Raw genomic sequence first — 15,146 nt, 5'->3', positions numbered from 1 at the left:
AGCATTTTGATATGTCTATTGGCACAACTCAGAAACCACTCATAAATTACACCGACCATAATCCGTTGGTGTTTCTGAGTAAGACGGAAAGAGTAGTTTACTAAATTGGAGTCAGATGTTACCGGAGTATAATATTTTGATAACTCATATTAAAGGCAAGGATAATTTTATTACCGATTGACCATCTATGTGTTGAAATTATAATGTATTAAAATGGAGTGATATTTTAAAATTTGTAACAATCCTGCTGTATAGTAATTTGTAAGGTGCTGTATGATAATACTGTGTGCATTGTGTATATAGTAAATTTCATACATTTGGTTTCATTATACAAATAGTTATTTGCTAACATTTTTTGCCCGTGTCAGCATTTCTTTTTTGGAAGAAGTTGCTACATTCCCCTTGGGAATCTTCTGACTGTCTTATGATTATGATGTAATTGAGTATCTGGTGAGCATGATGTAATGGTCCTGGAATGGTGGGGAATGTAATTTCCCACCAGTGTGAGAAAACGTGTTGTAATTTTCCTGCCAGTGCGAGGTCATGTGATGGCATGTTCCAACAAGTATAAAACGGGAAAGCCTTGCTGTGACACAAGTTATTTCGTTGTTTAATTCGCCAGTTACTCCGTTATGCTGCGTATTCGTCACATGACGCAGTTTTGTTTTAAAGTGGAGTTTTACTTTCTACTGTAAGTTGTACCAGAAGTTTTTAAAATCACTGGCAGTTATGTTTGATGTACCTTGAATTTAATTTTAAGGGCTAATATTGCAGAGTGAACATTTGCCCAAGTACGGAAACACGGATGATCAAATAAAGTTGGTGTCCTCGGCAGTAATACAGGTTCAGTCTTGTTGGAACTTCGTTCAAAGAGATAGTAAACTGCATCCATTCTAATCCCTGATGTAACAGCAAAAAGGACTGGGGCAGCGTTATGCCCCAAGGAAATGGTCAGTTCATTTTAGCCTTCTTTATTTCCTTCTTCGTAAATCCTTCGGGCAAGGCATATTTACTCTGGGTTCGGCAGTAATGTCACGTCGACGAGAAATTCGTTACTTCAGGAAAGTCTCTCCTAATTGATTGTGTAAGTCACTTGGACTTTCGCTTTTACCACTTTTAAGAACTGTGTTCTCATTTATCATTTTAAGAACTGTGTTCGCACTTATCGCTTTAAGAACTGTTCGAGTTAGCATATAGCAGTTAACTTCCGGTTAAGTTGGTCATTTGTTTACTTTTCATTTGTTGCTGAGCTGAGATTAAGTAAATGTTTCTTTGTTTATATAAAAAAACTGTCTCAATTCTATATTCATTGTTGCCGTATCATAACACAACACATCAAACTATTTGAACGAGAAACGTGGAACCAGGATATCTCGTATATGCTCAAAACTTCGCATTTGCGAGGCACGTGCTTATGGTGCAGTGCTCATGTACTTTGTATAAATAACTCGCAATGCATTAAGTAATCAATAAGGATTGTTTAACTAAACACCATATTTGCAATATTACTGAACTATTAAATACGCAGTACTCCTCCATGCTTTGCTATACATATAGAATGCATTATCAACTGATATATACATATAATTTAGAATACAGTTAATATACAGGTATAGACAGCTCCATAAGTTGTCACATTCAGAAATAGGTATTCTATAATCGTGTAAGATTTTTAATCTTGTGGGATAACTACATTCCCGGCAGCGGAGCAGTGGGGTGCTATGTATGGACATCAGTCGAGATTGGCTTTTTGAAACTTGTGGCTGTGAAACAATCTCAAGGTCTGTCGCTTCCTGCGTTGTGGTTGCAAGAATAACTCTGGTACTGCCGGTGATTTATGTAGCTTTGGAATCTTATCCTGGCCTTTCTTCATTATTCTCCATGATGTTCTTAGTATTTCTAAACTTGACTGTCACGCTAGTCGTCTGCTGGTCAACGTCAGGCTACGAGTTAAATATTACGGCCAACTCTTTCATTTTCACAACGCCTAGACGACCGGAGTTCAGCTCCCACAACACATTTAATCTTATATTGAATATTAAATCAACTCCCAATTCCGACATTAGGGAAACCCCGCCAACGGAAACTTCATACCGTCGCTGATTTAAAAAAAAGAAACTGTAGATTTTGCTGCACATTCCAGCCGGTTTGTTGCTATGACAACTTGAGACAGTGCACAGTCTTATTTCGTTTCCCTTTGCATCCTCTCTGCTGTAACAGGGGACTTTCGATTTGCGTTAAGCAGAACACGTCTTGGACTATCCAGTTCTGTAATATTTTCAGGCATTTCATTTTCCGATGGTCAATCAGACCATGCAGAGCTATTTCCATGATTAGTTATTCACTTGAATTCGATCTTATAATTCTCTCACAAAAATGAGCCCCGTCACTTCTTTTAGGCTGCTGCTCTCAGTAAAGCGCCTTTGACTGGAATGAAAATGGACGCCAATGTGCGCCAATGGTCGGCAGTCATTAGTATTGATTGTTAACTGTCTGACATACATGTTTTCGAATCCAAATGGGACTCAATGTCTCTCTGTCAATCAGTGGGCAATGTTACTCTGTACAAGTACGGGAACGTGCCGCAAACGCTATTGCGCGTCCACTTCCGCCGCTCGTAACATCTGACATAATTGTAAGTGTAACGTTAGGCGAGACGTCGAAGATAAGTTTCACTGTAGGATATGAATGAAAATGTTTCCGAACAATGTCCAACGTCACCATTTCATTTACCATTTGGAAAGCCATTTCAAATTGCCTTGTTCTTTTGCCATTTTAAATACCACTGACATTTACTTTACTCCACTGAAGAACTGCCAAGATAGACTTTACTTTCTCTGTCAAATTTCAGGTTGAACACATTCGGAATTGTGATCACTGCCTGCGAAGTGTTCCGTTACATTAAGATCCATAACCGACTCATGTCCATGGCATAACACCCAATTCAGTATAGCAGGTCTTCCAGTAGGTTCAACGACAAGTAGCTCTAAAATGTCATCTCGTGGTGATTGAACTATGCCCGATTGAGATCCGTTACTGAATCTGATTTTCCCCATCCACTTGCATGTTTAAATTTCCTTTGGATATCATAATATTGGTCTTTTGACAGAATATTTCGATCTCCATTTGTAATCTGCAGTCCAAATCGCAGCTACTATTTGAAGGCCGGAGCAAACTCGAATAGACAAATGACCTAATTCTGCTTCTGAGTCTTAAAATCTTCGATGAGATATCTTTCCGTTGTAATACATATTAAATTCATGTTGCTATATATCGCCATGTAAATCCCAAGGCGACCCAGCGCTCCATCAATCTAACCATTATCCTTTTTATGCAGATTAGTAGTCCTTCTGAAACTTAAGCTTGTCTATATTATCCTTTTCCTTCCCTGCACAGTCCATTATGTTCTTTTTTTGTTTCTTGGCGTGATTTTGGTAAGTGTCCTACATTGTCGCATTTCCTGCAAGTTCCGCTTTAATATCATCATTGCAACGGTGTATCAGAGTTCTTGCCATAACGGTATTTTTTTTTCCGGCGAGGCCTGTTTTCGGTTCACAGTTGCAATCTTGTTCATTGCTATCTTCCACTCAGTAGAATTTCCCATCTTTTCAATCTGAGCTGTACCTCAATTAGGAACCGGTTGGAATATTGTCCTGTAATAATAAACAAAGTAAACATATTTCACTGCATCATTCAACCAATTGCAACCAAGAGTGTCCGGTCAATGCCTTTTGTTCAGTTACATTCCAATTGGACTCTCCGCTTTTGAAACCCAATGCGATCTGCAATTGATAATGTTTTCCGACCATGCATTATCTTCACAATATGAGGAAAGCTATATTTGGTTTGCTTAGTTGAAGTGGTTAAACTTCTCAGTAAAGTGTATGCTTTCCCAGCAAGTTTACTCAGCAAACCTGACCCTCATTCCTCACTGAATTCCCTCTATTAAATCCTCTAAAAATACGGTTCAATTCGCTTAGTATACATCGGACAGTTATATTTTGTGCAATCGACCTTGGCAATCATAATGATGTAGGCAAACATATCTCATCCTTTCGAAAAAAAATTGCTATTAGCGGCCCGGTCTTACTCTTCATAAACCCACGAATTCGTCCGTTTTCTGGACTAATTTTAGAAAAAAATGGAACGTTTTTCTGCACTTATGAAGAAGAATGATGTGTGCTCCTGCATCGAGCGTGTCGCTGCGTTTTGTTTTTTAATCTTGAATGGTTCAATTCGCTTCAACAGTCAGGAAGTCGTTTCAGTCTCATTGATATCTTCGTCGTCAGCAATGTATGCTTTATAACTATAAACCCCCAAATAAGAAAGCAAAACGTGGAGACGGGAGATAACTCGTGTACCGCTTTGGTTTAACTTTTAGTGTATATGAATTCATGACTGTGTGCAATGGTGACATATACCATTTGCATGGACCAGACATATAACACGTACTGAATGATTCAATGATGTAAAAAATGCTTTAACATATATTTACGAGGTTACTCAAATGTTAATGGCACACAGATTAAAAACACACGCATGGGAAACAGACGCGTAACGTCAGCTATTTGAGCGCGAACTGTTAAAAAAGGGCAGAAAATTTGCAGAAGTTTTTGATACTGAAGAAGAAGGTAGCGGGAGAGCATGTATAGAATTTCAGCGGGAAGACATTTTGAGTTTTCGGCAGAAGAGAGAGGCCAGAATGCGCAGGCGCGTGACGTCAGCCAGTTGAGCGCGAACAGTTTAAAAAATAGGCAGGCATATCCAGCGGGCAGCGTTGGGAGCGGGCAACGGAGTGAGGGGTAGCAGAGTGAAAGGGCTTTGGCTCCAAGGGCTTCGACGGTAACGGGAAGAGCTGAGGCAGTTGTTGATTGCAATAGGAGGTAGTATGTGTGTGAAGCCACTTTTCTGTGGTCCGTGTCAAATGTGCGGAGACCTGGAGTCTCCCTGCGTCCCGGACGGCCACATCTGCACCCGGTGCAGCGAGATACAACTCTTAAGGGACCGCGTTATGGAACTGGAGCTGCAGCTCGATGACCTTCGTCTGGCCAGGGAGAGTGAGGAGGTGATTGAGAGGAGGTATAGGCAGGTGGTCACTCCGGGGCCACGGGAGACAGACAAGTATATCACAGTCAGGAGAGGGAAGGGGAAGAGTCATGTACTAGAGAGTAGTCCTGAGGTTGTATCCCTTGGCAATAAGTACTCCTGTTTACGTATTGTTGGGGGGCAGCCTACCAGGGGGAAGCGACAGTTGCTGCTCATCTGGCACAGAGTCTGTCCCTGTGGCTCGGAACGGTATGGAATGGAAGAGGAAGGCGGTAGTGATAGGGGACTTTATAGTCAGGGGTTCCGACATGCGATTCTGAGGACGAAGGAAAGAAACTCGGATGGTAGTTAGCCTCCCAGGTGCCATGGTCCGGGATGTTTCTAATCGCGTCCAAGATATGCTGCGGTAGGAGGGAGAAGAGGCAGAGGTCGGGGTACATAGTGGTACCAATGACACAGGTAAGTAAAGGGAAAAGGTCCTGAAAGAAGATTACAGGCAGTTAGGAAGGAAGTTGAAAAGCAGGACGTCAAAGGTAGTAATTTCGAGATTACTGCCTGTGCTACACGACAGTGAGAATAGGAATAGAATGAGGTTAAGGATAAATACGTGGCTGAAGAATTGGAGCAGGGGGCCGGGATTCAGATTTCTGGATCATTGGAATCTCTTTTGGGGCGGATGTGACCTGTACACAAAGGACGGGTTGCACTTGAATCCCGGGGGACCAATATCCTGGCAGGCAGGTGTGATAGAGCTCTTGCGGAGGGTTTAAACTAGCTTGTCGAGGGGGTCGGCATCAGAATGTGAGTGCAGGGATTAAGGTAGAAGGACAAGGGGATGATGCTAAGAGTTCTGATTTGATGAGGAAGGACAGGCAGGGGACAGAACATAATTGTAGCCAGTTAAAGGGGTTAAAATGTGTCTATTTCAATGCTAGGAGTATTAGGAACAAGGAGGATGAACTTAAAGCATGGATTAGTAAGGGGAATTACGATGTTGTGGCCGTTACTGAAACATGTTTGGACGAAGGGCAGGATTGAAAGATATTTTGAAAGGAACAGGATGGGGGCTAGAAAAGATGAGGGGAGTGGCATTGCTGGTCAGAGATAGTATCACGGCTGTAGAAAGAGAGGACGCTGCAGAAGGAGTGTCCACGAAGTCAGTCCGGAAAGAAGTCAGAAATAGGAAGGGATCAATCGCTGAGCTGGGAGTAGTCTATAGGCACCCAAAAAACCCTCGGGACACCGAGCAGATAAATAGGCACAATTTAGAATGGTGCAGGAAATACAGGGTAGTAGATATGGATAATGTTAACTTCCCTCATATTGGCTGGCACTTCCTGAGTGCAAGGGGGATAGATGGCGCTGAATTTGTCAGGTGTGTTCAATAAGGATTCCTGAAAGAGTATGTGGATCGGCCGACGAGAGGTGAGGCTATAGTGGATCTAGTTCTGGGTAATGAACCTGGTCAGGTGACAGACCTCTTGGTGGAGGAGCATTTTGGTGAGAGTGACCACAACTCCCTCAGCTGCAGCATAGCTATGGAAAGGGATAAAATCAGGCAAAATTGTAAAGTGTTTAACTGGGGAAGGGCTAACTTTGAAGGGATGAGGCAGGAGTTAGAGAGAGTAAATTGGAAACAGATGTTCAAAGGGGAAAGTACAGAAGTTATGTGGGTGAAGTTTAGTGACTACAAGAGTTGGGTTCAGGATAGTTTTATTCCACTGAGGCAAGGAATAGAATGGTAGGATAAGGAAACTGTAGCTGACGAAACATGGAAGCAACATGTCAAGAGGATAAAAGGAAGCATATGTTAGATATAAGAAGCAGGAAGTAGGAGGGGCTTATGAGAAATATAGGGTAGCCAGGAAGAAGCTAAAGAAAGGAATTAGGAAAGCTCGAAAGGAGCATGAGAAGGCCTTGGCATTTAGAATTAAGGAGAACCCCAGGGCGTTCTATGCGTATGTGAAGAATAGACCAATGACGAGAACGAAGGTGGGAGGCCTAAAGCATAAAGAGGGGAACATGTGCCTGGAGGCGGAGGCGTCTGGGGAGGTCCTAAAAGAATACTTTGCTTCATTATTCATAGGTCAAAAGGATCTTGATCAGGATGAGATCGAAGTAGAGCTGGACTGTGTGCTGGGCAATGTGGAGATTAAGGAAGAACAAGTGTTGGATCTTCTTAAAAACATTAAGATTGATAAATCCGCAAGGCTGGATATGATACACCACAGGTTGTTGTGGGAATTGAGAAAGGAGATCGCAGGAACATAAACTATGATCTTTGAATCTTCTTTAGCTGCAAAGGAAGTGCCAGAGGACTGAAGAATGGCAAATGTAGTTCCCCTGTTTAATAAATTAATAGGGAGATACCTGGGAACTATAGAGCGGTGAGTCTTACGTCGGTGGTCTGCAAACTACTGGAAAGGATTTTTAAGGATATGATCTACGAGCATTTGGAGAAGTACAGTCTACTCATGGATAGTCAACATGGCTTTGTGAAGGGAAGTTCGTGCCTCACAAGCCTGATTGAGTTTTTGAAGAGGTAACAAAAGAAATTAATAAGGGTAGGGCACTGAATGTGGTCTTCATGGACTGCAGCAAAGCATTTGACAAGGTCCATCATGAGAGACTCATCCAGAAATTCATAAGGCATAGGATAAATGGAACCTTGGCTGTTTGGATAAAGAATTAGCTTAAAGTAAGAAAGCAGAGTGTAGTTGTGAAAGGAAAGTATGCTGCCTTAAAGTCGGTGACGATTGGAATGTCGCAGGGATCTGTCCTGGGACCCCTGCTACTTGTGATTTTTATAAATGATCTGGTTATTAGAATTGTTAGGATAGGTGAGTAGATTTGCGGATGACACGAAGATTGGAGGAGTTGTGGATGGAGCTGTAGTTGGTCGAAGGTTACAAGAGGCTGGAGAGGCTGCAGAGTTGGGCTAAAAAAATGTCAGATGGAGTTCAATCCGGACAAGAGTGAGGTGATGCATTTTGGAAATACTAAAAGGAAGACTGAGTACGGGATTAAATGTAAGTAACTTAAGAGTGTGGATGAACAAAGGGACCTTAGGGTTCAAATCCATACATTCCTGAAGGTCGATGCACAGGTTGATAGAGTAGTTAAGAAAGCCTATGTGTTGCTTGGCTTCATTAACAGGGGGATTGAGTTCAAGAGTACAGAGGTCATGTTGCAACTCTATAAATCTCTGGTGAGACTACACTTAGAGTATTGTGTTCAGTTCTGGTCACCTCATTATAGGAAGGATGTGGAAGCTATGGAGATGGTGCAGAGGAGATTTACCAAGATGTTGCCTGGATTGTGGAACAAGTCATATGAAGCAAGGATAGCAGAACTGGGACTTTTCTCTTTGAAGTGTAGAAGAATGAGTGGGGTCTTGATAGAGGACTACAAGATTATGACAAGCATAGATAGGGTGGATAGTCAGAACCTGCTTCCGAGGGCACCAATAGCAAACACTAGAGGGCATAGGTACAAAATTAAGGGAGGGAAGTTCAGGGGAGACATCAGGGGTAAGTTTTTTACCCCTGATGATTTACCAGGGATGGTGGTGGAGGCTAAAACATTAGATGTATTGAAGAGCCTCCTGGACAGGCACATGGATGAAAAAAAAATGGAGGGTTATGGGGTAGTGTGGGTTTAGTACTTTTTTAAGGATTATATGTGTCGGCACAACATGGAGGGCTGAACGGCCTGTACGGTGCCGTAGTGTTCTATGGTTCTCTGAAGATGACACGCATAAAAATCGCACGCCGCTATGGTTTGTGTTAATTTCTGACCTATGTCTACACCAGTACCTTATTGAATATTTGATTACAGATATCCTATCCGACAGTATTACCTCGGTAATAGTTTAATAACTTTTAAATCAAAGTATAATGAATTTGCTATAATACTTCAAAGAAACGTCTCGCTTGGAGGAGGTAGGTATAATTTTATAAAAGTGAAAATACCATCACTCAGCAGCGGTTGGACTTTGGCATTCGGAAAATGGTTATGCCGACGATGGTCCTCCATTGAGTGCAGAATTACTCCATAGAGTAGAAATTAAAGGAGTTTGTCGAGAAAATTGATATTATCTCACATATCATCAAAAGGCCTTGAGGAACGCGTTACGAGAAACGACAGAACGATGTTTTCCTAAACAAACACATGCTACGGGGGTTTTCATGTGCGCATGTATTGCTTTTCGTGTGATTGGTTGACTACTCCAGACGCTACGAGCTGCCAAGCGTGTTCAGTGGCTAACATGACTGGCTAAATTGTATGCCCTTTCTTCTCAGTTGTCACGCTTGACCTTGCCGATATTTAGCAGATTTTAAATTTCATTGTTTTGTTGCTACTTCTACTTGGAATGTGAATATGAGGTTTTAGTCCGGAGGATCGACAGTAATGCAATGTTTGTACATTCAGTGAAATTTCGCCGTTGTTGAATGAAGTTTCCTGGCTCTTCATATAAGTTCTTGTAGTCCGTTGGATAAAAGACAAGCTAACCTTAGTGTTTCAGTTCGGTTTAAATTTGCAGTTAATGCACTCTCCGCAGGTGCATTTAACTGAACATTCCATAATACCATAAGATACAGAAGCAGAATTAGTCCATGTTCCCCATTACGTCTGCTACGAAATATCATAGCTAATCCAATATCCCCCAGTCCCAATCTTCTGTCTTCTCCTCGTATCCATTCATGCTATAACCAATCAATAATCTGTCGCCGTCTTCCTTAAATATACTTGAAGCCCTAACCTCCACATCGGACTATGGCAAAGAAATCCATAAATTGGTTGGATAAAGTTATTCCTTCTCAGCTCCTTTCCATCAACCCATTTCACCATTCGATAGTTTTCATTGAGGTAACCTCCCATTCTTCTGAATCTCAGTGAATACAGGCCTGGAATAGTTAAATGTTCTTTAAAGAAAAAAAATAATTGAACCATAGAACCATTTCGTGAATCTCTTATGGACCGCCTCCAGCTTCAAGACATCCTTTCTCAGGCAATGCTCCAGTATGCTCTCATAATATTCCAAATGAGGCCTCGCCAGTGATTCACAAAATCTCAACAGTATGTCCTTGCTTTTACAATCTAGTCCTCTTGAAAAGAATGCTTCAGGTTCCCACAGACTCAACCTGCGGACTAACCTGCAGAAACGCGGAAATCCTTGTTCACCTCCGTTTATATTTTTTTTCTGTGTTCTATCTACATGTAGAAAATAGCGAAACATTTTATTTCTTCCACCAAAGAGTATAAAGGTGGAATTCTTAACTTTGTATTCCATCTGCTATGTATTTGCCTATGACTCTAATCTTTCTAAGGCCATCTACAACCACTCGACATCGAAATCATTGACATAATGTACAACGCAAAATTAATCAATTCCAACATTGATCCCAGTGAAACCGAACCAATTACAGATACCCTTCCAGAAAACACTCAATGTTTCTCACTCTCTGCTTCCTACCAATCAACTACAGCTTTATCAATGCTAGAATCTTTCCTGTAAATCCAGGGCTCATAGGCTGCTTAGCGTCCTTATGCGTGACACCTTGTTAACGGCCTTCTGATAATCCAAGCACCCAATATCAACCAATTTTACCTTTCTTATCTTGCTCCTAATTCCTCAAATAATTCCAACAGATTTGTCAGTGAAGATATTCGTTTGAGGGAACCTTGCAGATTGTGGTCTACTTTATCCAGTGCTTCGAGTACCATGAGAGATTCTGAAAAATTGAATCCCAACATCTTCCCAAACAGCCAGGGCAGACTAACTAATTTATGCTTTCCTTCCTTGTCCATTTGTCCCTTCTTAACAATATGAGTGTCATTTGCAGTTTTCTGGAAACAATGCAGAACCTCGTGATTCTAGAAAAAAAACATTTCTTCTGTCTTCAAGATTTTTTCAGCCTTTTTCAAATTTCTGGTCTGTAAACGATCTGGTCCAGGTGTGTTATCTACATTAAGACCTTTCAGTTTAGCAATAACATTCTACTTACAGTAACTTCTTACCCTGGATCCGCCCTGCCACCTGGAACTGCCAGCATTCTGCTGGTGCCTTTCACAGTGAAGACAGAATAGAAAACATACACTTTGATCTACCACATTTCCCGTAGCCAACACTGTTTTCCAGTGGTCCGATATCCATTCCGATTTCTCTTTTATACATTATTTGGCTGAAGCAACATTAGATATCCTCATGAATTACTTTCATATTTCATAATTACCTTCTTAACGACTTACTTAGTTGCATTTGCTGATCTTTGAGAGCTTCACAATTCATTAACTTGCTACTAATCTTCGTTCCGTTATAAGCCCTCTCTTTAGCTTTTATGTTGGCTTCAACTTCTCTTGATAACTACGTTGTGACATCTTTTCTTTCATCTTGGTTCATCTTGGCGATACATATCTGAATTACTTCTAGAAGTTCCGTTAATTGCTGTTTGCCGTCGTCCGTGTCAGTGTTATTCTCCAACCTGCTGATGGCAACGTTGGTGGGGGCGAACAAGATCGGGTGGGCCGAGGGGCCTGAATTGTGCGTAGATTTTCAATGTTTCTATGTTTCTAGCTGCTCTGCCTCCTATTGTAATAATTAATCTGCTCGTCATGTTGCAGCTGGACGGTCCACAGCCAATACACAAGTAAAACAATACTGGTGTATTATTGAACAATGTAATATATTGTGTGGCTTATATTGTCATATTATTTAATTAGATCGATCGTTTCCTCTCCAGTACCCGCAATCCCTGATGTTTGCTTGCACAAAACCTGATTTGTTTCTCGGTTTTCTCCTTTTGATTTGAAGTTCTCAGCTGTAAAGTTGATGCCTTTCTGCTGGCACTGCCTGACCTGTTGATTATGTTTCGTGTTGTTTTTTTTTTATATCGAATCATTAAAGTTTTCATTATTTACTGTTCATGATCAATTCCTTAATGTTGTTAATGGGAACACTGCCTCCCACTCCCCCCCCCCCACACACCTCGTGTGCTCCACAGCTCTGGATCCAATACCGTTAGGGTCTCCTTCACATTAAAACAGTTCCCCATGACATTGTCAACAAACAAAGGTATTGTATGTGACCTTTCAACGTGGCTCGTAAGAACATAGGCCAGCTAAATCTTTCTAACAGCCACTTGACTCAGTATTGCATGGGTGATGGTGAGAAAGCCGCTTTCAATTACCAGCACACGTCTCGGCATCATTCGGGTTCAAGTAAACAGGAGAATAGGATGCTTTGATAAAGGAAATAAAATTTGTGATGAATGAAGAGTAACTACCCTCCATTCAAAGTTATCTTTTACCAGGAAATTACAGACGTTCAAACAGCATAAAATCAAGGTGGAAGTATTGTATATTTACCCATACTAATTTTGGGAGGAATGGCATGCACGGCATTGGTCTCGTGATATTGTATGCATCACTCACCATCGGTAAGAAATCAAGATTTTCTCCATTATCATCAAGTGCTGTCCTACCGGATACCCATGAAGAGAGACTCTGAGAAAAATGAAAATCAATTCAATTGAACAGAATACTGGATTTTCTGACAATTTTGAAAGTTAGAAACAGATGTTAAGTTTTCAGACTGTTAGGTTTCTGAATGTTTGAATTGAAAAAACAGTTATACCACCCTCAGTTACAGAATCTCCCATACCATCACATTCAGATTCAAAAGCCTTTCGCCAGAGTTTGGAATTATTTTTTTATATTAATTTTACACTGATCTCATACTCTGCATGTGCTGTTACAAAAAAAAATCAAGTGTAAAGACAGTTGGATCACACGGCAGCTATATATATCCGGCCAAGCAACTATACAATAATATTTTAATATCCATTGTAATATCTGATATTGCAGCTGACTTGCATTATGCATTCAGAGCAAAGGTAATACTGCATCGGGGAAATAAATCTAGTTTGTCATGTAGCTCAGTCCAATGTGACTGGAACCGGAGTTAAATGAAGCGATTTTTCCCCCCCGTTTTGTTGATTCTGTAACAAAACTACTCGGTCAAATAAGATAAAATAAAATGCAAATAAAATAAAATTTAATTAATTACAGGGCCATTCTCCCTGCCTCCATCCCAGTGAGTACGAGAAATAATACGTCATATGCCTGGTATCTCTAGTTCGCAGTAATACATGGACCGATGGGGAGCCCGGTTAGTACCATGGGCTCAGGCAAAAGTTAATTCGTGCTATTGCACTCTTTTACGCTTTCCCTATTTGGCAAATATATATGGTATATATATAGCCCATTTCCATGACAGACATGTTAACAACAGCTAATGAGGCTAGCTGGACGAGAGGGCAAAGGGATTTTGTGGAAGTCAGGAGAAGCAAAGAAAACGGCTGAGCCAATAACAGATGATATTTTCCTGCCTGAAGATGCGTGGGGAGAAAAGAGCAGGAATATAGCTGGAACAGATTTGTCCTTTCGTGGTTAAAAAAGAAAAAAAAAACATTTTACTTTAATTGTCAGCGACCCGAACTGACATATTCCTTGACATCAATGGTAAATATAATAAAATCTAACGAACGTGACAGACAGCGCTTTCAACTTTTCTTGATTCCTTTTTTTTTGTATTTCTGTACGGAATGCCACCAACATACTGCTATATCATTGTCTAATATATTACTTCCTGGATGGGCACCACACCGTCGCTCATGAATCCCTGGGAATAAGTCCCCACTCTAATCACAAATACTGGAGTCAGATAGTGAAAAGTGTACATAGCAACTTCCGGGTATCATTCTGATTGGTGTCACATATATTGGGCTGATACTGCCGAATAATGACAAATCATCAGAACACTCACCTTCTTAAGAACAATATTTCCAATCCTAAATGCAGGCAGGCCGGATGACTTGTGGTGTGTCCAGGATATGCGGGGTGTCAGGCAGATAGTTCTCCCCATGTCCCCTGTTATCCCGGACACATGCCATCTTGGCCGTTCTGCCATCAGAGCCTCGATCGTAAACGGTGATGCTAGTTTCCTCTGCACGAGGACAGTCAATACCTGTGGACCTTTACGTATTATGAACAATAATATACCTTACCCAGAATGCCTCAGGGCTATACTGACCTTCCAGCGATATTTTGCAGCTGCCGTACACTTCACCTTTGTCAGCCGCACTTATGATTGGCTAATATCCATCTACGTTTATGATGCTCCCAGTTATCCACCCATCCATCATATTGATGACGATCAATCTAATTGCGTTTTAACACTGGATACTCTCTTCAGTTACCGGAAAAGGTAACCGTCGCCGTTGGCCACGTACAGATGTAGCTAACATAGAGTCAGATACGGATGTGCAAAAAATGAAGGAACAATGGAAAGTGCGAAAGGATAGAAACCGAGAACCAGAGATAAATAAACAACAATACAGCACAGTAGCTCTATCACATAAAATGGCTTTTCCTGACTGATGTAGTCAGGGATTGTCTCTTCGGAAATCCAGAAATATTTGATATATAACATATCTCTCAGGAACCGCTCTCTGTCTCAGATTTATCGGGTTTTTTTAATGACACAGGCAAAAAGTTGTCTTTTAGATTTTCCACCTTTTATCGATTCGGCATGCCTATCGACTGTGCCACGGAAAATGTCATTTCGCTAGCTGCAGGACTACGTGGTCGGAGGGCTATCTCTGTCCGGAACGTGGCAACAGTGATAAGAGAATTTTGTCATGTATTTATAAAGTGTACATTAACATTAGGGTGTCGCTATCATGAAGAAGTCAAGGTTTACATTATCAGATGTCAAGCCAGTGATGCTGTGTAAGAACTCTCATCACTCAAAAACATTTATTCGGCAAACTATTATTTTTTTCACTTTCTCTTTCTGTGCCTGATTCTAACCGTATAACATCACTGCATGGTGTTTGGCTCCAGCACCATATTTCATCGTCTTTCTCTTGCATTCTACACATAGTTCCTTTTTTATAAACCTCCTGACAGCTTTGTTTTCCAAATCAGGAGCTGCAGAGTTCGCTTTTCTAATTGTCCATATCTATGAAGAAATGTTATTGAATGACAAAGTTAACGTTGTCTCTCATTCAAAGATGTATCCAACCCAGCGAAACGTC

Source organism: Hemitrygon akajei, chromosome 25, assembly GCF_048418815.1.
Source record: "Hemitrygon akajei chromosome 25, sHemAka1.3, whole genome shotgun sequence".
Lineage (NCBI taxonomy): Eukaryota > Metazoa > Chordata > Chondrichthyes > Myliobatiformes > Dasyatidae > Hemitrygon > Hemitrygon akajei.
The sequence above is the reverse complement of the archived record's forward strand: the minus strand, read 5'-3'. Positions refer to the sequence as shown.